This window comes from Dryobates pubescens, chromosome Z, assembly GCF_014839835.1.
Source record: "Dryobates pubescens isolate bDryPub1 chromosome Z, bDryPub1.pri, whole genome shotgun sequence".
NCBI lineage: Eukaryota > Metazoa > Chordata > Aves > Piciformes > Picidae > Dryobates > Dryobates pubescens.
Window position 1 is genome coordinate 29022796 of NC_071657.1, and position 23161 is coordinate 29045956.

Consider the following 23161-nt stretch of genomic DNA (forward strand, 5'->3'; position numbering starts at 1 on the left):
TAAACTTATAAACTTTTAAAAAAATTGATACAAAGCATATATGCCAAAGATAGATCTCATCAACCTCCTCTGTTTATTCTCAACACAGAGAGATCCTTTGCTGATTGAAGACTGTAGGAAGAGGTTGTATCTTACTAGATGAGATGCTATAGGTGGAAAAGCCAGGAAAAGCTTCTAGATCCAGCATTTCTTAAGCAAGTTTGAATAGCAGGAAAATCTAACCTAAATACAAGTTAGGTGTAATTTAATTGCTTTTAGTTAACTGTGGTAATGCTACTTAGAACACCTGAGCAATAAAGGCTGTCCATAACACTGAGCAAGAGATGGATGTGCCCTACACAGATATAATACAGGACAGTAGAGTGATATTGCGGAACAGAGGGAAAAGAAGGGTGCTAGTGATTGTACGATGGGGAAAGAGAAGCAGAACGATTTCAGGATGCCACAAAGTCTATGGAATGGGTGCCATTTTCCAGTAATACTGTAAGCTTTTTACACCTCTGGAGTGGAATTGTGGTTATGAAAAATGTTCTTATTTCTATGTGCTCGTTCTCATTCCCCATTGTTCATTGTGGTTGAATGATGCTAACTTCATCCACTTCCTTTCCATCAGGTCATGTGCTAGAAGAAATATATGACATTTTTTCTAGCACTTGGACAGAGTCCCTGATATATGTGATAGTGAGTGAGGATTAGCCAACTTATTTTTAGAGATTTTTATTAAACCAGAATCTGGTGTACACAGTGTATTAAAGACCCTGATTTATCACTAATTTGCCAAACTTTAATTACCTGCCTGTGGTGGTGGGTTGAAGTTTCCCCCCAGCATTAACTTTTAGCCACACTAACTCAGTTAGAAGCAAATGAAGTTGTAATTACAAGCAAAAACTACGCTCTACAATGGAATGCAATGAATATGTACAACATAAACAGTATTTACTATATTATACTGATATTTGCAATTAGCTAACAACACAAAAAAACCCTGGTCAAAAAAAAGACCAGGAAAGCTGCTCCACTCCCCACATCCCCACCCCGAGCCCCCTGTACCAAGAGAGAGGGAGGAGTTGAGAGAAAGCAGTATTAGTCTTATCTCAAGGCCAGCCAGAAACAGCACATTATCTCCCAGTGTGGTGGTGAGAGAAAGTCAGTTCTCCCCCACACACAAAGAAACCACAGCTAACTCAGTTGGAGAAGAAGGAATGAATAAGCTATATTTACAAGCAGGATAAGATGCAGTGAATATATACACAATATACACTATTTACAATATATACAGAAATATACATCAAAGAACGTGATACAGAAAACCTTTCCCTCCTCCAGCCAGGAGGGTCCCCCCAACTGTACCCCCTTCTGCCCCTGTAGTAGTTTGGGCTGGGTGCCCTCTGCTATGGGGGTGTTTCCTGTGTCCAGAAGTCCAGCCCAGTGGGTGGACACAGGAAATTAGGTATTTTCTACCATAATTCCTGCACCACTATAAAATCCACAGCGGGGTCTAGCACTTCCTCTTTTCCTTCCTCACCACAACCCGGTAACTGGGGGAGATGTCTCCTGGCCATGGGCCTGGCTAGGCCCAAGGCCACGGGGGGATGGGCAGTCTCAGATCTGGCCAGTTGAGACTAGCCTAGCAGTGGCAGTGGGGGGGGGGGGGGGGGGGGGGGGGGGGGGGGGGGAAGGAGGAGCCCTGGGGGTCTTGGGTGCACCCTCAGGTGGGGATGAGATGTTTCTGGGTCTGTTTTGGGGTTTCTCTTGTCACTGTGTTTCTGGTTTTCTGTACACATTCACTGTTTTCTATTTAAACTTTCCATCACTTTTGCAATCCATTTGTCTGAGTTGTTATTTCTGCTGATGGTGGGGAGGGGGTTTGCCCCTACCCATTACAGTCCCTACCTCCCTTTTTCCTAAAAAGGGGTTAGAGAGAGAAAAGGTAATTATTAAGGAGGAAATTCTGTTAGCTCAAAGTCTATGCAAGAATTAGTCTTTTATCTGGTTAGTTGAAAGGTCAGCACCTGCCAGCACAGACAGAAAACAGCTGTTGCTCAGAGGGTCTGAAACAGACAGACTGAACTGACTGAGATTCGAACTGAACTAAAGCTAAAATTTAAAGTTGCATTCTACCAATCTACCAATGAAATTCGTTTAGACTTATCTTTGTTTTTATTATTACTCCAAAACATTCAGCCAGAGTGTCCCAGTAACTGTCCCTTTCTTAAAGGCACAGCCTAAAACTGTCACACCCGGGCAAAGCAAAACAGCCAAGATCAGAAGAGAAGAGGAATGGGAATGGAAGTGAAATGTGAAGAATTGTAATGATACAACTTCTCTTATCTCAGGCATTTATACAATGAAATTGTTTAGAATAAACTTCTGTTTTCCTTTTCATACCCAATAGTGATTTATTTATATTTTTCTACTTTTCTGCTCAAAATCTGCAGCTAAATTTTAAAGGCATGGCCTAAAACTACCGCAATCCACCCCTTCTAAACAATTTCATTGGCTGTTAATACTATCCATCTAATCCAAAATAATATCTACAATAATGAGTAAATAAAGTTCATAGTCCATTCTGGCTGTCCTCAGGTATAGATGATTCAGAAGTCCAAAAACCAGGAAACAAGAAAACAGAAAACTTTGTCTCTCTGCAGACAAGGTTAAGAAAAGGAACAGGGACTCTCAGGTGACTCAGGGCTCTCCAGGTTGATGTGCTGTAGCTTCCTCATGGATTCTCCTTTTTGGGTGTAATGTTGTATCTTCACCACACTCTGAATCTAAACTCAGCTGAAGTTAGATTTCTTTGTGGAATACACTGGATTTCACTGTTCTCTTGTATTACCCAGTAAGTGTGACCAGGACCTTCAGCAGAAACCACCCTTCAGACAGGTTTGGCCTCTCCTGAAGGAGGACATACCTAAACAGTTTTGCATAACAGATTATTTTCTCTAACAACAGGAACTCTATCACCTTCTACCTTTCATAGCAAATCTGATTGTGCAGGTCCAGCTCGATTCACTGAATCTCGACTATTTACCAGCCAGGTTACTTGTGCTAGGTGTTTCTCCCAGTTTTTCAAAGATCACCTCCCCATGGCTTTGAGAGCGGTCTTCAGCAAACCACTGTAGCGTTCAATCTTCCCTGCAGTTGGTGCATAATAGGGAATGTGCCATGCTCTTTGGCCCAGTTTTTCACAAGATTGTTTTTGAAATGACTTCCATTGTCTGTCTCCACAGGATTTGTTTCTCCAGACCAAGAATGTTGTTACGTGCAGCTGCATGAGGAACCAGAGAAGTTTCCTACCATCCAGTGTTTGCCTCTACCGTAGTAAGCACATAGAATCATAGAATCCATAAGGTTGGAAAAGACGTCAAAGATCATCAAGTCCAACCTGTCACCACAGACCTCATGGCTACTAAACCATGGCACCAAGTACTACATCCAGTCCCTTCTTGAACACCTCCAGGGACGGTGACTCCACCACCTCCCTGGGCAGCCCATTCCAATGGCTAACAAGTCTCTCTGTGAAGAACTTTCTCCTCACCTTGAGCCTAAACCTCCCTTGTCACAGCTTGAGACTGTGTCCTCTTGTTCTGGTGCTGATTGCCTGGAAGAAGAGACCAACCCCCTCCTGGCTACAACCTCCCTTCAGGTAGTTTTAGACAGCAATAAGGTCTTCCCTGAGCCTCCTCTTCTCCTTGCTAAACAATCCCAGCTCACTCAACCTCTCCATGTAGGGCTTGTGCTCAAGGCCTCTCACCATCCTCATTACCCTTCTCTGGACGCTTTCAAGAGTCTCAATGTCCTTCTTAAATTGAGTGGTCCAGAACTGGACACAGTACTCAAGGTATGTCCTAACCAGTGCTGAGTACAGGGGCAGAATGACTTCCCTGCTCCTGCTGGCCACACTATTCTTGATGCTGGCGCTATAAACCAGTATCCCCAGGTCCCTTTCTGTCTGGCTGCTCTCCAGCCACTCTGACCCCAGCCTGTAGCGCTGCACAGGGTTGTTGTGACCAAAGTGCAGCACCTGGCACTTGGACTTGTGGAATGCCATCATGTTGGAGTCTGCCCATCTGTCCAGCCTGTCAAGATCCCTCTGGAGAGCCCTTCAACCCTCTAACCGAGCAACATCTGCTCTCAACTTGGTGTCATCTATAGCTATAGTGATGACTGACTCAATCCCCTCATCCATATCATCAATAAAGATGTTGAACAGGATGGGGCCCAGAACTGATCCCTGGGGTAGTGCACTAGTGACTGGTCTCCAGCTGGATGTGTGTAGCAGTTTGGGCCAGGTGCTCCCTGCTGCGTTCACATGAGAAACATCTCCTGTGTCCCTGTGTCCTGAAGGAGTCCAGTCCAGTGGATGGACACAGGAAGCCAGGTGTTTCATCCCATAATGTCCTACTCCCCTATAAGGCATCAGCAGGGGTCCTGGCACTTTCTCTTTTCTTCCCTTTCTGCCACCTTGTGACTGGGGGGGGAGGTGTCTCCCAGCCTTTTGGGCCTAGCTAGGCCCAAGGCCAGGGGAATGGGCAATCTCAGATCTGTCCAGCTGAGATTAGCCTAGCAGTGAGGAGGGTGGGGGGTGCAAAGAAAGAGCCCTGGGAGTTTTGGGTGTACCCTCAGGTGGGGATGGGATATTTCTGGGTGTGCTTTGGGATCTCTTTTGTCACTGTGCTTCTGGCTCTCTGTAAACATTCCCCACTTTCCATTTAAACTTTTCACTACTTTTGCAATCTGTTTGACTTTCATTTCTGCCCATGGAAGGGTGGGGGTCAGCCTTAACCCATCACAATGTGGCACCATTCACCACCACTCTCTGGGCACCGCCCTCCAGCCAGTTCCTAATCTAGCACAGAGTGTTGCTGTCCAAGCCATGGGCTGTCAGCTTGGCTTACCAGGGACTTACATATTGCTTACCAGATTGAGAACAAGGTAGAATGATATAGTCAATCTGCCAGACCTCACCATATCTGTACTTGGACCATTGGTCACCGTACCACAAGGGCTTAATTTGCTTTGCCTGCTTAATAGCAGCACAAATGTCACAGTCATGGATGACTTGTGTGATAGCATCCATGGAAATGTCTATGGATCTGTCACGAGCCCATTGGTAGGTTGCATCTCTGCCTTGATGTCCTGACCAATCGTGAGCCCACCGAGGTAAGAATATCTCACTTTGGTGTTTCCAGTTGAGATTGAGATCAGAGTCCATGTCTACTTGAGAAACTCTTGCAGCTAAATCTGCCTGATGGTTGTGGTGTTGTTCCTCAGTAGCTTTGCTCTTAGGAATGTGAGCATCAATGTGTCTCACCTTCACTGGAATTCTCTCAATTCGATCAGCAATGTCCTGCCACACATCAGCTGCCCAAATAGGTTTTCCTTTCCTCTGCCAACCATTCTTTTTCCAGTCCTTTAGCCAACCCCATAGAGCATTGGCTACCATCCATGAGTCAGTGTAGAGATAAAGCTTTGGCCATCTCTCACGTTCAGCCACGTCGAGAGCTAGCTGGACAGCTTTTACCTCTGCAAACTGACTGGACTCTCCTTCTCCATCCTTTGCCTCTGCAGCTCGGCGTGTTGGACTCCACACTGCAGACTTCCACCTTCGCTTGTTCCCGATGAGATGACAGGAACCGTCTGTGAACAAAGCATATTTCTTTTCATCATCAGAAACGTCATTGTAAGGAGGAGCTTCCTCAGCACAAGTTACTCTCTCCTCTGGAGGTTTAGTACAGTTGGTATCTTCAGGCCAACTTGAGATCACCTCCACCAGACCAGGTCTTTCAAGATTTCCCATTCGAGCTCTCTGTGTTATCAGAGCCATCCACTTGGACCAGGTGGAATCTGTGGCATGATGTGGTGTGGAACCTTTGCCTTTGAACATCCAATTCAAAACTGGCAATCTGGGAGCTAAGAGAAGTTGTGACTTAGTTCCAATTACTTCAGAACCAGCTTTTACTCCTTCATAGGCAGCTAGAATCTCTTTCTCTGTTGGAGTATAATTTGCCTTTGAGCCTCTGTAACCTTGACTCCAGAAACCAAAAGAATATCCATGTGTCTCACCTGGAGCTCTTTGCCACAAGCACCAGGTTGGACCATTGTCACTTGCAGCCGTGTACAAAATGTTCTTAATATCTGGACCACCTCGAGCAGGTCCCAGACCCATTGCTTGAACTACTTCTTGTTTTAGCTGGTCAAAGGCTGCTTGTTGCTCAGGTACCCACTGGAAACTGTTTCTCTTTTGACTCTCATCCTACAGAGGTTTCACAATCTGACTGTATCCAAGAATGTGCAGTCTTCAAAATCCCACTATACCCAAGAAACATAGAATTTCTCTCTTGTTCATGGGATTTGCCATGGTAGAGACTCTGTTTACCACATCCACTGGAATGTGTTGGTGTCCATCCTGCCACCGCACTGGAAACTGGATCTCTCTGACAGGTCCTTTCACCTTGTCTTGCTTAATGGCAAAACCTGCTTTCAAGAGAATGTCAATGATTTTGTTACCTTTTTCAAAGACTTCCTCAGCAGTTTTACCCCAGATGATGATATTGTTGATGAACTGGATGTGTTCTGGAGCACCACCTTTCTCCAGAGCATCATGGGTCACTGCATGACAGATGCTTGAGCTGTGGATCTAGCCCATTGGCAATCTGTTGAAAGTGTACTGGATTCCTCTCCAGGTGAAAGCAAACTGAGGCCTGCACTCCTCTGCTGTGGGAATAGAGAAGAAAGCTTTAGCAATGTCTATGGTAGCATACCATTTGGCCTCTTTGGGTTCCAGCTCATACTGGAGTTCCATCATGCTGCACTCATAGGTGGAGTTTCTTTATTCAGGGCATGGAAGTAGACTGTCAGATGCCAGTCTCCATTCTGCTTTTGCACAGGCCACACTGGACTGTTGAGAGGTGAATGAGTTTTGCTGACAACATTCTGACTTTCCAACTGATGAATCAGATTCTGAATGGGCAATAAAGAATCATGGTTGGTTCTGTATTGTCTGTGATGCACAGTCTGAGAAGCAACCAGCAACTTCCCATCCTCTGTCTCATGTTGTCCCACAACTGCAGATTCATCAGAAAACTCAGGTCTAATGGACAATTTCAATTTCCCTCCATCAATTTCTACAGATGCTACTCCAAAAGCCCATTTGTAGCCCTTAGGGTCTTTGAATTGCCTTTCTCTCAGAAAATCAGTTCCCAAAATACAAGGTGCATCAGGTCCTGTCACAACAGTATGCTTCTTCTGCTGCTTACCAGTTAAACTTATATCAACCTCCATCTTAGTCAACTGTTGAGATCCACCAGTGACTCCCAGAATAGTTATAGTCTCTGATCCCTGATAATTTGATGGCAATATGGTGCACTGAGCTCCTGTGTCAGCCAAGGCCCTGTACCTCCGAAAGTGTGAAGTGCCAGGCCACTGGATGTACACATCCCAATAGATTCTGTTATCTCCATTATCCCTCTCCTTCCCCTGGCGGGAGGCATGGCACCACTAGTTATGGGGAATACTTCCACATGTGCAGTTAGCACAGCATCTAGTGTCAGAGTTGGAATCACTGTTGGAGCTATTAGAGTTGTTCTGGGAAACTAAGGAAGTAACACCTACCCTTCTGGTATTGCTACCCTGGGTTCTGCCACTCTGTAGTTCCCTTAATCTCCTGAAAAGATCAGAAGTTGGTTGACCATCCCATCTGTTCATGTTCTCACCAAACTGATCATGAAGAGTTATCCAAATACTCCCATGTCATTGTCTCTGTTGTCTGTTTTGGTTTGGCCTGTTTTGGGATGGCCTTCTTGGAGGACATCTGTTTCTAATAGCTGAACCTTGTATTCATCTGGAAGATCTAGATCTGGAGGTTTTAAATTCCTCCTTCAGGTCTTTCATGCAATTCTTTATCTCACCACACAGAGTTTCAATGGCTGAAACTAAAGAAACACGTGTGAAACTATCCTCCAGTTGTCTCATCTGGTCTGTGAAATGGCCAATAGTGGGACGTGTTCCCCGATAATTCCTTGCCACAATTCTGCTTGCCAGAATAGTAACATAATTAGAAGGAGCACGTTTGATGAGCTTTTTAGCAAGGCCTCTTCCCACAGGAATTTCATCAAGATTGATCTGCAACTGCAGTGAGCAGAGGCAGGACCCTAGGCATCAGCCCCTGCAGAATGGCACATCCCCCCTATCCCCCTATCCAGCTTTGCTCTCCTCAGAGGCTGGTGTGGCATGGGTGGAGGCTTGCTGCAGCAGTGATGTTTTCACCAGAGGGAGAGAGGTGCTGAGTCTCGTGAGTTGTCCTGAGTTGTTCTGCAGTTGGTCAGTGGCCAGGGACAGGGATGGTGGTAACTTACCACAAAGCTGTTTCCACAAGATCTGTGTCGACCCAGACTGAGGTTGAACTTAAGTAGGCAGGTGTCCAGGCAACTGGGTGCAGAGTGCTGGAGCCTGGCACCTGAAATGGAGGGCAAGGGAGATAACGCCTGCATTAGGTGTGAGCAGCTCGATTATCTGCTTAATTTAGTGGCTGAACTGCAGAAAGAAGTTGCTAGACTTAGGACTACAAGGGAATGTGAAAGGGAGTTGGATTTGAGGAGCCAAGCTCTGCAGGCTCCCCTAGCAGAGGGAGGTGAGCCAAGAAGCAGCAGGGAATGGATACAGGTCCCTGTTAGGAGAGGCAAAGTAAAACCCTCATGGCTCCCCTCACCTTCCCAGCTGCCCTTGCAAAACAAATATGGGGCACTGGAAGGTGAGGGTGAGGTGAATGAGAAGAGAGAAGAGACACCATATGAGGTGTTGCCTAAAGCCAAAGAGCCTGCCCCCTGCAGCAGGACCTGTTCCCTTAAAAAAAAAAAAGGGGAAGGTAACTGTTATTGGTGATTCCCTCCTGAGGGGAACAGAGGGCCCCATATGTAGGCCAGATCCTTCCCTCAGGGAAGCCTGCTGCCTCCCTGGGGCCCATGTCAGAGATATTACCAGAGGGCTGCCTAGTCTGGTACAGACCTCTGATTACTATCCCTTGATATCTGCTGGGAACTTAACACAGCAAAGAGGAGGCAGTCTAGAAGGTTCTTAGAGTGTATGGAGGAAAGCTTCTTATCCCAGTTGCTGTGTGAGCAACTACCTGAAGGGAGATTGTAGCCAGGTGGGGGCTGGTCTCTTCTCCCAGACAACCAGCACCAGAACAAGAGGACACAGACTCAAGATGTACCAGGATGTTTAGGCTGGATGTTAGGAAGAAGTTCTTCATGGAAAGAATGATTTGCCATTGGAATGGGCTGCCCAGGAAGGTGGTGGAGTCACCATCAGTGGAGGTGTTTAGGAAGAGACTGGCTGGGGCGCTTGGTGCCATGGTTTAGTTGATTAGATAGTGTTGGATGATAGGTTGGACTTGATGATCTCGAAGGTCTTTTCCAACCTGGTTAATTCTATTCTATTCTATTCTATTCTATTCTGACAATGGAATATATGCTATAGAGTTCTGCAATTTCTAATTCCATTGTACAGTTAAAACAGCATATTATTTCAATCTGTAATTATAATTACAATAGAAGAGATATGAAAACTGAAGAAACAGAAAGAGTACCATGTTTATCCTGCAGTATTTATCTTGTTAGAAGTTATATATGTGAGGGCATTAAACACAAGAAAGATGAGAATACCTCAGTATTTTCTGACACACTGTCCAAAGTGATAGCAGAGCTAAACAATGGTAATCCAGGTTTGTGTCATATTTTCAAGGAGGCAAAGTAAAATAAATGCTAGTGATTTTGTGTATTTACTTGGCATCTTCATTAGCTTTGAAGTCTGAACATGGGTGAAGAAGCTTATAAGCGGAAGAATAAAAAGCTGTATTTGCTAGACTACCTATTTCTACTAGTTATTTTAGTTGCTAAGGACAGTGCCAATGGCCTTTACTAGTTTTGATTGGAACCTGATAAAAGGCTTCATATTCTGTTGGAGGAAATTCATGCATCAAAAAGGAAGGGAACAACAACTAACAAGCTGTTGGGGCATGTACATTGTTTTGTTAAACATCTGCCTGTAAAGCCTGTGGGAGAAGAAGGTACAAAGTTTTTTACAGGAGTTGTAAAATTGAGACTGAGTAGTGAGAGGGATGCAACTATTATCTTCCAAAATATGTTCTTTCTCCCCTATATAAAACAGCAGTTCTGATCAGAAGTAATGTAGTAGTAGGAGGAAACACAGGAAGGAACTGTGTCATGAGGTGTTAGGTATTAGATAATAGGTTGGACTTGATGATCTCTGAGGTCTTTTCCAACCTTGTTGATTCTATGATTCTATGATTCATAATAGAAGTCCTTCGAATTCCTAACTCTTCTTGAACTCCCTAGGTGTGTGGAAAGGAAAAATATCCTCCAGTTGCAGTTTTCAAAACCTCATCTGTAAAGCTCAGGTTTATTCAGACTGTGTCACAATCATAGCCTAGCCATAATTTCTCAAGCTGTTTTGACACTCTTGGCTGATACACAAGAAAGGCCACCCAATCTCAGGATGCACATGAGGTTTGCTCATGCTTCGATAACCACACAAAGCTTTCCTCATCCAAACAATAAATGACACTGCTTCTTTACTGTTCTTGTCTAATACTTATGCTCATCTTCTCATAAGCCAAAAATACAGAAGACGATTTGCTGTTCCCATCCATTTCTAACTCAAATTGTATTTGCAAAGCAATTAGAGAATAATGTAATCAAGAAAAGGAGAGAGAGGACCTACCCTCCCTACCCCCAGTATTCTTACAAGGAAACTCAAATTTTCACACAATCAGAAGAGAGGTACTTCAGAGCATTTCTGGTCTGTCAACTTGCTATTAGAACTCTAGCATTGTTTCCATCTTTTAAGGTTGCTGATAAAATTGCTTGTTGACTTGGGTGTCCAAATGGATGTTAGGCCTACTAAGAAAACTCTGCTTACTTATTTTAAGTCTTTGTTTTGTCCTGGTCTTTTGCTATGGTGTCACCAACTGTGACAACCTTCTGAAGACTCCCTGAGCTTGTGTTAAGATCTGTCTGGGTTCTTTGGCTAGGCTGAATTTGTGTGCTAATGGGGAGCAAAATCGAATTGGGTATTGGACACGATTGGAGTGCTACACTGGGGGGCTACAGGCTCTTTAGGAGGGATAGGCGAGGGAGGAGAGGAGGAGGGGTGGCTTTGTATATTAGGGAGACACTTTCTGCCTCAGAACTTGAGGTGGAAGATGAGGGAATTGAGAGCCTGTGGGTTAAAATAAGAGGGCAGCCCAACAAATCTGACATCCTGGTTGGAGTCTGTTATAGACCACCCAACCAGGATGAGGAGGCTGATGAATTATTCTATAAACAACTGGAGGCTGTTTCAAGATCATCAGATCTTGTCCTCGTGGGGGACTTCAACCTGCCAGATATCTGCTGGGAACTTAATTCAGCAGAAAGGAGGCAGTCCAGAAGATTCCTGGAGCGGATAGAGGACTGCTTCCTGACGCAGCTGTTAAGTGAGCCTACCAGGGGACAGGCTCTGCTTGACCTGCTGCTCTCCAATAGGGAAGGGCTGGTGGGAGATGTGACCGTGGGAGGCTGCCTAGGGTGCAGTGACCACGAGATAGTGAAATTTTCAATCTGCAGGGAGATAGGGAGGAGTATCAACAGAACCTTCACCTTGGACTTCCAGAGGGCAAACTTCAGCCTCTTTAAGAAACTTATTTGTAAAGTTCCCTAGGCACCAACCCTCATGAACCGAGGGGTCCAGGAGGGTTGGACCTACTTCAAACAGGAGCTCTTGAAGGCACAGGAACTGGCGGTCCCCATGTGCCGAAAGATGAGCCGGCGGGGAAGGCGACCGGCCTGGATGAGCAAGCAGCTCCTGGAGGAATTAAGGGAAAAAAAGAGGCTGTATCACCTTTGGAAGGAAGGGAAGGCTTCTTGAGGTATGTTTAAGGAAGTGGTTAGATTATGTAGGAATAAAATTAGAGAGGCAAAGGCCCAGCTGGAACTGAAACTGGCCACCTCTGTGAAAGATAATAAAAAACAATTTTACAAATATATCAACGCTAAAAAGAAGGGCAAGAAGAACCTCCACTCCTTACTGGACCTGGAGGGGAACACGGTGACCGAAGATGAGGAAAAGGCTGAGGTCCTGAACGCCTTCTTTGCCTCGATGTTTAACAGCAAGGTAGGAGTCCAGGATGAGTGGCCTCCTGAGCTGGGTAATAGGGTCGGGGAGCAGTGTAATGCCCCAGAAATCCATGAGGAATTAGTTCGGGACCTGCTGAGCCACTTGGACACCCACAAGTCCATGGGACTGGATGGGACCCATCCTAGGGTGCTAAGAGAGCTGGCAGATGAGCTGGCCAAGCCGCTCTCCATCATTTTCCTCCAGTCCTGGCTCACTGGAGAGGTCCCAGATGACTGGAAACTGGCCAGTGTGGTCCCCATCCACAAGAAGCGACGGATGGAGGAACCTGGAAACTACAGACCAGTCAGCCTGACCTCAGTGCCAGGGAAAGTGATGGAACAGATTATCCTGGCGGCAATAACTGCGCACCTGAAGGATGGCCAAGGGCTCAGGTCCAGCCAACATGGATTTAGGAAGGGCAGGTCCTGCCTCTCCAACCTGATCTCCTTCTATGATCAGGTGACCCGTCTGGTGGACGTGGGGAGGCCTGTGGATGTGGTCTACCTGGACTTCAGCAAGGCCTTTGACACCGTCCCCCACAGTAAACTGCTGGCTAAGCTGTCACCTCGTGGTTTGGACCGCAACACTCTGTGCTGGGTTAGGGACTGGCTGGAGGGCCTAGCACAGAGAGTGGTGGTGAATGGTGCCACAGCCAGCTGGCGGCCAGTCACCAGTGGCGTCCCCCAGGGATCAGTGCTGGGCCCCATCCTCTTTAACATCTTCATTGATGATCTGGATGAGGGGGTTGAGTCTGTCATCAGCAAGTTTGCAGATGACACCAAGTTGGGAACAGATGTTAGTCAGTTAGAGGGTAGAAGGGCTCTGCAGAGGGACCTCGACCGACTGGACAGATGGGCAGAGTCCAATGGGATGGCATTTAATAAGTCCAAGTGCCAGGTGCTGCACTTTGGCCACGGCAACCCCATGCAGAGCTACAGTCTGGGGTCAGAGTGGCTGGAGAGCTCCCAAACAGAGAGGGACCTGGGGGTGCTGATTGACAGCCGCCTAAACATGAGCCAGCAGTGTGCCCAGGTGGCCAAGAGGGCCAATGGCATCCTGGCCTGCATTAGGAATAGTGTGGCCAGCAGGAGCAGGGAGGTCATTGTGCCCCTGTACTCTGCATTGGTTAGGCCACACCTTGAGTACTGTGTCCAGTTCTGGGCCCCTCAGTTTAAGAAGGACATCGAGACACTTGAACGTGTCCAGAGAAGGGCAACAAGGCTGGTGAGAGGCCTTGAGCACAAGCCCTATGAGGAGAGGCTGAGGGAGCTGGGATTGTTTAGCCTGGAGAAGAGAAGGATCAGAGGTGACCTCATTGCCCTCTACAACTACCTGAAAGGTGGTTGTAGACAGGAGGGGGTTGGTCTCTTCTCCCAGGCATCCAGCACCAGAACAAGGGGACACAGTCTCAAGCTGTGCCAGGGGAGGTTTAGACTCGAAGTGAGGAAAAAGTTCTTCACTGAGCGAGTCATTCGTCATTGGAATGGGCTGCCCAGGGAGGTGGTGGAGTCGCCGTCTCTGTAGGTGTTCAAGGGGAGATTGGACGTGGCACTTGGTGCCATGATCTAGTTGTGAGGTCTGTTGGAACAGGTTGGACTTGATGATCCTTGGGGTCTCTTCCAACCTTAGTTACTGTGATACTGTGATACTGTGATTTTTGTTTTGGCTTTTCACCAGGCAAGCACAGTGTAACTATTTGCTTAGCTGCTGTAGCTTACCAGTCATCTTCAGCTTTGACTTACCATCCCCAAAGGTTTTTCAGTTCACTGTAACAATGTTAGCACAATTCTTCTGTGTACTGATTGGTCTCAACTGTGTCTGAAGTTTTACCTGTTGAGTGCAGTGGTTTCCTTAGCCATCTTAATGATGCTGAAAATATATTTATTAAATTAAGAAAAATTATTTGTTAAAGCTTGTTGGTGATACAAACTGTATTAAATATATCAGAAACAGTAATTTTTTTTTCTTTAAATCTTGTAGTCCTTCTTTAATACCATATCTTTAAACTTCAGAGTGATTCTTGCTCCTTTTATAGCATAGCCCCAGTATTTAGCTAGGTAATGGGATTTATGAATTTGTTTACATCAGTTGCCATGGAGATCCACCATAAAAGGTCAGTTGCCTGGCAACTGAGTATTGTGGAGCTGCAATGGAGGGAGGAATTTTTTGTCTCTCTGAAGGAAGGGCTTAAGGAATAATGAAAACTACTGCTCATACTTCTCATGAATGCTTTATTTTCAAGGTCAACCAAACGTTTTTTCAGTAAAGACTAATGCACTTTTCTTCAAAAGATGCACCGTAAAATGTTTCTCAAAGATTATCCTGTCTCAGAGTGAAGGACAACCAGCTTAAGAAGTTTTTATTCTCTTCATGCTCTTGCAAAATAAGGCTTAGAGTAACTGTGGGGCAGCCATAATGAAGAGGGTCTCTTATTTCCTGTTCCCATCTGCATTCATTAACAAATGAGCTACTGTACATTTGTAGCTATCTCTGATTCCAGAAACTACATTAATTTTGATTCGCTGAATTAGTATTTGGATTTTTGGTCACTGTAGATTTGTCCCTCATGTCATTACATCTTTTTCCCCTTCTCCCCCACTAACATTTATCTTGTGATGTAACTAAAACCTAAGAACTTGAGAGGTTATTATTCTAATAAAAAGACAAATATAAGAAAGAAATTTATGCTAAGAAGGAGTTTTGCAAGACTGACTTGGAGTTTAAAATATTTCATATGTACTTGAATATGCGTGGTATCAGTAAGTCTCTTTTTATATGAGATACGTACACTCTACATACTATTTAATTATTAAATCAACTTTGGGTAATGTAATTGCTAAATGTAAAATTATACTTGTGCAGCTATAAAGTGAAACTCGCGTTTTGGGCTATTTTGGTGTAATTATCTGCCTAGCACCTTTCATGGTATGTTGTGCATATTTTTAAACATACTTCTTTCTTGAAATTGTCTTCTGCTTATTGAGAGATTGTAGTGTTTTCTCTTTAATGTTGCTGTTTCAAAGCTGCATCAATATTGTGATTCTGGATTCGCCTAATGTTTTTAGAGATTTGAATTCTGAAGAAGTACTGTGGATAACTCTACAGTGTCTTTGTGACACTGTAATAAAGATCCATCTAGTTTCTTGTTCAAATGGTGAAACCTGACCTCTGTTCATACTGTAAAACATCAGAGTCATTTGGATTGGACAGATTTGGTCCATGCATTATCTGTGTGAGAACAGATAGAGACAGACTCTTCTGCCATAAACCTTTCTCTAGCTCACATGGGTCACACAGACTACATAATTACTTCAGAATATTTTGCATAAAGCCCAACGATATCTCTCCAGGTTGTGACCAGCGCTAACCTGTACTGCTTCTTGCTGCTGGTGGTGGTTCTTACAAGGCTAAAAGCCTGGAGAAAAGCTGCTTGGGGTGGCCAAGATGAAGACAAAGAGTGCCTTGGATCATGACCAGTCAGATGGCAACAGCTATTTTGGTAGGGTTTCTTAAGAGTGAAAATATGTGGAAGTGGTAAAGTGTTTGGGGCACAAGCAATGACGCTACATCGTAAGCTGAGAGACAGAAAAATGATGGATGACTGTAATAGCATCTTGGCAGCAATTTGAATTCTTGGCTAAATAATCATAGTACACTCTCTCATGCAAAAATTATGTAACCAAGGTGCTGCTACAGGCAATTTCTCAGAAGAGGGGAAATTGCATACATGACTGCATTATACATTATTTAATGGTACTTTGAACTTTTCATTCATGGAAATCTCTGTGCAAAGAATCTAAAGGAGAGGGTAAAGAAAATGACATCCTTGTTTGTGTGATGCTGCTGTTAATCAAGTCAGAGGCATCCAAAACCACTGGTAATATCAAGGGCATAGAGTAGACGTGAAGCTATTGCCAAAATGCTGCTGGTACTCTAGTTACAGACACATGTGATATTGAATCATGGAATCATAGAAACATTGAGTTATTTTGATTGGGATAGGCCCTCTAAGATCATCAGCTCTAACTGTTGACCTAACACCACCATGGCCACTCAGCCACTTCTTGAAAGCTTCCGTATCTTTTACACAGCATAGAATTTATATGATACTGAAACACACTTTGTCCTGGACATTATTCTTGAAAATCAGCAAAGCCTCAGCACTATGGCAGGAGTGTTGCCAAATTCCTTCACATTTTTTGAAACAGAAAGACTGTTGCTGTACAAACACCATGCACATCTACCATATCAAATAGCAGGAATGTCTAATATATGATGCAGGTAGATATCCATGTGAGGTCTATGAGTCTTCATAAAAAGACTTTGTAAGGACAAATCCTGCTATTTTGAACTTGTATTTCAATGGATTTCTCTTATGGAGCTAGCAGGTGAATATAATTATGCAGTGTTATTTGGTAATGAAACAGGACTTCTCTGATTTAAGGATAAGGAAAACAGTCAACTGCAGCAGATTGCAAAAAGCAGCAAAATACTGTCATGGGCAGAGTTGAATCTGCTGATGATATTTTATACCATGCTGCTGTTATGCCAGTTTCAAAACAGAAGTGATGGCTGTAGAAAAGCATCATGGGGTTTGAAGTTCAGTTTGTAACATGAGAGCCTTCTTGTTCCGGTTGCTGTTTCTGGTGTCCGGTTTTTGGGGTGTTGTTCTTTTCTGCTGTGTGAGCTGCGACTTAGGGGGTGGGAGGAGGTTGATGGCTTCTGCTGCTTCTGAGTTTTGCTGTGCTTTTCTGCAAATAGGCTAAGGTGAATGTGTATTCTATCATTTCCGTAAAACTCTTTGCCTCGACTCTTTAGCTCAAACCAGAGTTGGGTGTTGGTGGGTTTCTTCTTTTTATTTTATTTTTTTTCCCCCTCCCTCTTTTTTTTTCCTCCCTCTTTTATTTTTTTTTCTTTTCTTTTCTTATTAGTATTACTTTCCCTTCTGTTTGTGTGGGGAGAGAGTGGGCCTTGTGACAGCAGGCTGTGTTAACCCAGGACAAACACTAATTTAGCTTAGTTCCAGGCCTTGAAATTTAATTTGTTACTACCATGGCTGCAAGAAGGTAAATCTGTGGAACACAGCCCCACAGGATGGTGGCCACTTTTTCTAAAAGACCATTCAATGAGCATCATCCTTCCCATATTTCTTAACTTAAGAGCACTCACTCAGCTCTTCATGGTATTCCCTGGTCTTCCCTCTGCTCTACTTTTTGCCTTGCCAAGCTTTGGCATAAGGATGTTGATCTAAACTTTCACTCTTGCTTTTGATAGTGTATTTTGTCTGTCCAACTGCATCTTTAGCCATGATGCACTTGCAGCATACTTGATTATATGCATAGTTAGTAGCTATGGAGTAATTCCAGATTCCAGAGTATACATTGCTCCTACAGTGTGAGGGATTATATGAGCACTTACTATTTGCCACTTATTAGATGACTCCTGTTGTTTATTTTGATGAAACAGGTGCCAGAATTGGTGAGAGATTTGTGACTCAGTGCTCCTCGAAGTTGCTCAAAAGATTCTTTCTGCGCACTAGATTTCACCTATCTTCTTACCTGGTATTGCTACAATCCTGGTAGTCAAAACTCAGTATTTCTTTATAAGAGTGAAAAAAAACAAGAATGACTGACAATTTTCTTTTTTTCTTTACTCTGTTATTTTTATCAGGGTCATTGCAAATTTCCCCACAATTGAATGCTGAAAACGCCTTCCATTTTTAAGCAAAGAAAACAAAAACTTAGTATTGTAAAATTCAGTGTGAATTACCAGCATTGCACTTGTTACAAACACAAACAAACACACACACACTCACTACACATGGCACTCACTTCTGGCCATTCAGAGCATTCATCTGGGTAGTTTGATTAGATGCCCACTTCACTCAAAGTGAAGGCATTTGATAAACCAGCTCTGAATTAAATTATAGTTCTTTTGAACTTATTGGCTGATTTTTCTACACCTTGGCTAAATTTTAGAAGAATAGGAACATCAAGAAGGGAAAACCTGCTTCATAGCAAAGCGTGCATCCAGAATTTCTGAGGATTAAATTCTGCCACTTGTTAAAGCCATTTTTTCTAACAAGAGAAAATAAAAACAAATGTTGAAGTGATTTCATACTTTTTAAAGGCCTCAACTGGCACATCTAATTTTAGGAAGCAGCTTTCTAAAAACTATTGCCACACATTTTTGTGATGTAAGGTGATGCTGCTTTTGCCTGACTGTAAAAATTCACACCAGCTTTTCTGTGTTCAGAATTCCAGAGTCCTATTTCCCTACAATGTCTTTAATATCATTTGGCCTTTATAATTGTATTTCTTTAAAATGAGCAAAAAGGTGGTTGTGTGTTTGCTTTTTGAAATTAGGAAAGGAAAAAAATCTCCTTCATTGCACAGAAATGCTTCTAGTAAGTACTTCAGGAAACACGTATTTGCTTTTCTGAGGAAACTTTTCCCTCTTGCATTTTGCTTCAATTAGCACTGTGGTGCCAACACAGCTAGATTATGGGGATTTTTGAGTCATGTATTAGAAACACATTTGCTAAACCAGAATTTCAGTCAACACAGGACCCCAAGTTTTGTGTGTAGAATTTTTGTTACCAGTGACTACTTCGAAAGGCAAAGTGAGAGGATTTGAAAAATAGTTTTAAACTGATCTGAAGACAGAATCTACTAATATGACCCTACCTCAAAATGTATATTGATATAGATCCAACATAAACATTGGTCATGAATTAGGTATGAAAAAAGATATCCTCTGTGAGAATCAAATGCTGTCTGGCTCTTTTCATTATTACTTAAATAACACATTTTTTGCTTCCCTTGAATATCACTTCAATACACATACATATATCCACAAATACATATATATTTATATATAATGTTGCCCTTATAATTAATTAATTTAAATACAGAATGATAGATTTCATTATAAGAAGAATGGTTGGGTTTTGCTTTTGTGTTTTTTCCCTCCATATCACTTATCTTTCTTCTTCTTCTCTTTTGTGTTTAGCATGCTTTAGAAACAGACTGACCCAGGGGAGGGTTTAGTTTAGTCTAATTTTCAGACCTGCTTCACAGCTTTCTGTTCTGTTTTTCTGAGTGCTGCTGGAAAAAGGATTTATTTTGTTGCTTTCCTTTTTTTCAGTCATGAGGTGAAACCTGCTAAATGAACATAAAATTCAGCTGTTTACAGCTATTCTAAACATTTGCTGAACTTATGTCTGTATATTTACCCAATAAATCCCACCTGGAATGTTTTTTCCTACAGCATTTTTTGCCCCTTTCACAACCTGTTTGCAGTTAATCATAGTGTTTATGCACCCTGATGAAGGCTCTCAGTCTTAATGTATAATAATGCATCAATGTATACCATTTCTATAACATATTTTTAATTTTCACTGTGTTGAAAGTTCCTCCTTAATACCATCTTTCTGAAGATGTAGCACTCAACTGTTTGACTCCCTTGGAACATTTAATGATACCAATAATGATGACAACAGAGGAAATACTGAATACTGAAATGAGGTTTTGGCAAATACATCAAAGCTTTAAAAACTCACAATGTTCAGTTTAAACACTGTATGTGTTGGCAAATTTTCAGCCTACTCTTCTGAAGAAGATTGATCTCCAAGATCCTTAATGCTCAAAAAAGACAGCTTTCTACTAAAGAAATATATTCACCTTCTTACTGTTAGCAACTGCTGTTGCACACTTTCTCCTCTGACCAAAGGATCTGGCAGAGAATAATGTGGGTGAAAATACCTCAGGCTTGCTGAAATTCCTACTTTTGCATGAATCACCCTGCATTTACATGTAGATTGAACTGTGCCAGTTCAGAGTCCACCAGTTCGAAATCCATCTCAGACTGCAGACATGCCAGATCTCCTGGAAATCTTTAAGAACTGGATTTTGTATCTGAAAGGACTGAAGCAGAATTGTTTTCACAGTAGATTCTGAATTCATTGTACCTGTCTATACTTTCTCACTGAAGGATCTCATGTCATTACTGATAAAAGGTAGTAGCACAGAAGAATTCAATCTGCCAGTTTTTGACAGCACAGACTTACATAAATTTCTAGGCAGTAAGTTAAGCGCACATTCTAAGAGCAGAATACATGTACATTGAGAAAACAAAGTTGATACTTGGTCTTGCAAGAAAAGTAATGGTGCATTTCTGGGTTCCAATTCCAAGAGGGTCCTGTTGACCTCAGATACTGCCTCTGTGGACTGCTTCCGGAGTCTAAAGCAGACAGCAACAACGGATCATCAAGATACTGCATGCATTTTGAAAGAATAGCCATCCAGGCAGAAATACCATTTTGGGGCAAGCGAGTGAAATGAAATTGATAAAGGTAAGCCAAAGGGAAGGAGAGAAAGAGCTAAATTCATACACTAATCCTCTTGTGTGTGGAACAGTACCTCCAGGAGACAAGAGGGAGACCTACCAGCTAAAACTAGGAGTAACATTTTAATAGGAAAAGTACTGTATGGAATAATACTGCATGTGCATTGCAAACATGAGCATATGTTTTTAGTCTTTATTGCTTATTCTGCAACCGTGGCTATTTTCATTGTTACCTACAGAGGGCGGTATGTGGGGAATCGTTGTACCCTGCACAGGGCAAAAATATTTCAAGCTGTATCTAAGTATTTCAGAACAGAAGAGGCAACTTGCTCTCCCTCACTTAACCCAGTTAACTTGCCAACCCAGATCCAATCAAACCTATAATATTTTGATACCAGTTGCTGACACAAGCAAAATACAAAAATGGTTCTATTTCTTACTAGCTTTAACTTCCAAGAAGCTGAAGGTCCTGTTGGAAAAATTACACAGAAGGGGAGGGGAGGGGAGGGGAGGGGAGGGGAGGGAAGGGAAGGGAAGGGAAGGGAAGGGAAGGGAAGGGAAGGGAAGGGAAGGGAAGGGAAGGGAAGGGAAGGGAAGGGAAGGGAAGGGAAGGGAAGGGAAGGGAAGGGAAGGGAAGGGAAGGGAAGGGAAGGGAAGGGAAGGGAAGGGAAGGGAAGGGAAGGGAAGGGAAGGGAAGGGAAGGGAAGGGAAGGGAAGGGAAGGGAAAGGAAGGGAAGGGAAGGGAAGGGAAGGGAAGGGAAGGGAAGGGAAGGGAAGGGAAGGGAAGGGAAGGGAAGGGAAGGGAAGGGAAGGGAAGGGAAGGGAAGGGAAGGGAAGGGAAGGGAAGGGAAGGGAAGGGAAGGGAAGGGAAGGGAAGGGAAGGGAAGGGAAGGGAAGGGAAGGGAAGGGACTCGAGGAGAGGTAAATACTCATTCACCCTGATGGATAACAAATTCAGTTATGGCTGCTGTTCTTATGGGCTGAAGATGGATTTTCTTTTGTCTTTTCTGCAGAGACTTGAACATTTCTTAGCATCAGAATCTAAATATCAATGTGCTTTTTCTCAGAAAGATGATGCGGGTTTGTCTCCAAAATGTACTAAAAGGTTACCAACCAATCAAGTGTCTAAGAATGTATAACAGAGTAAATTTCTACCCAGCCCCTTGTCCTTTGTCACCTCCTATGAGTCATCCTTCCAGTGAGCTGCCTTTGATGGGAGGCAGTGTCTGAAAGATATCTAAGTCTCATCAGCATGGGTATGCTATCAACAAGAGTCCTAGTTTGCTTGCTTTTTCATGCCTAACCAGCCAAAGAACAAATATTCAAAGAAACCAAATAGGAGCTGGTTTTGAGAGAAATTTGAGAACAATTTTTGTAATTTGTCCTTTGTGTGTGTGTGTGTGTGTGTGTGTGTGAAGAAATGCATAGCTCCAGTACAAGTTTCTACTCTCCTTTTTCTTGAAAGGAGTATATGATGAGAAGCTAACAAATTGTAAACAGTTTGAAACATCTTAGTCCCGGGAAAAACTCCTCTAGTCTTTCTAACTTAAAGACTCATAAGTATATTTTAAAATAATAGAAAGATTTTGTCCTCCCTCCATCTCTTCTAGTTTTGTACCGAGTTGCACTGTAGCTATTTTGATAATCACTACAATTTTTAATAAATCACAACTTTTGAAAGGAGTTTGCCAAATGATCATTGAGGAAAAGTCTCCAAATATTGCTTATGTGACATTGACCTCTAGATTTTTCTCATAATGCTTCCTTCCAGAAACATGCTCCCTGTCCCATTCAGCTAGTAGTACCTTCTCATCTGGTTTCCAGCAGCTGGCATTCCTGATGATGTTGTCTCTCAGCCAGCATACACAAACAGTTCAGGACCACCCACATGCATTTGCTGTGAACACCGGTTTGAGACATTCACTGGGACTCAGATGGATTTTCTTAGAAGCTTTTTCTTAACCTTTGCTAAAAATGAATGTGATCTGCTTAATCACAATCAAATGTGCCACTATCTATTCATCTGTACGTCACATATAATTACAAGCACAGCAGCGCATGCTGTGCGTCTATGCACCATGGGGCCAGGTTTTCACGTGGGCGGTTCTGACACTGTAAAAAAATGTGGTTCCAAATTTGGATACTAAATTCTTTTGAAAATCTAGGTCTGTGTATCAGTGTCTATTTGTATATGCACACCATATTATTGGCAACAACAACAGTCTGAGCTACAACCTTTTGGAGCTTTCCAAAACGCAAGCCTGTATTTTCATCCCAGTCACTCCTTTAAAATCCCTCATAGGGTAGCCTATTTCTCCCTTGCTCCCTCCCTTCTAGCTAAACCAGAACTTAAAAAATAATTACAGCCTTCACAAACTTTCAAAGGCATAGCATTATTTTGTGCTCTTTGTAGCCATAGATAACAACAGAGCCACCATAAATGACATTCATTTACTGCTTCTGGCATGCATCACAGGCACATGTGGAACATGCTTCTATAAGATCTGCAAGTAATTCTTGGATACAACAGGAACAAACTGGACTCTAATTTCTTTTGTTCCAAATCTGTGAAGTTGAAAGTATAAAATTACTATATCACAACAGCACATCACATAAAATGTTTGCATTTTGCAGCTGT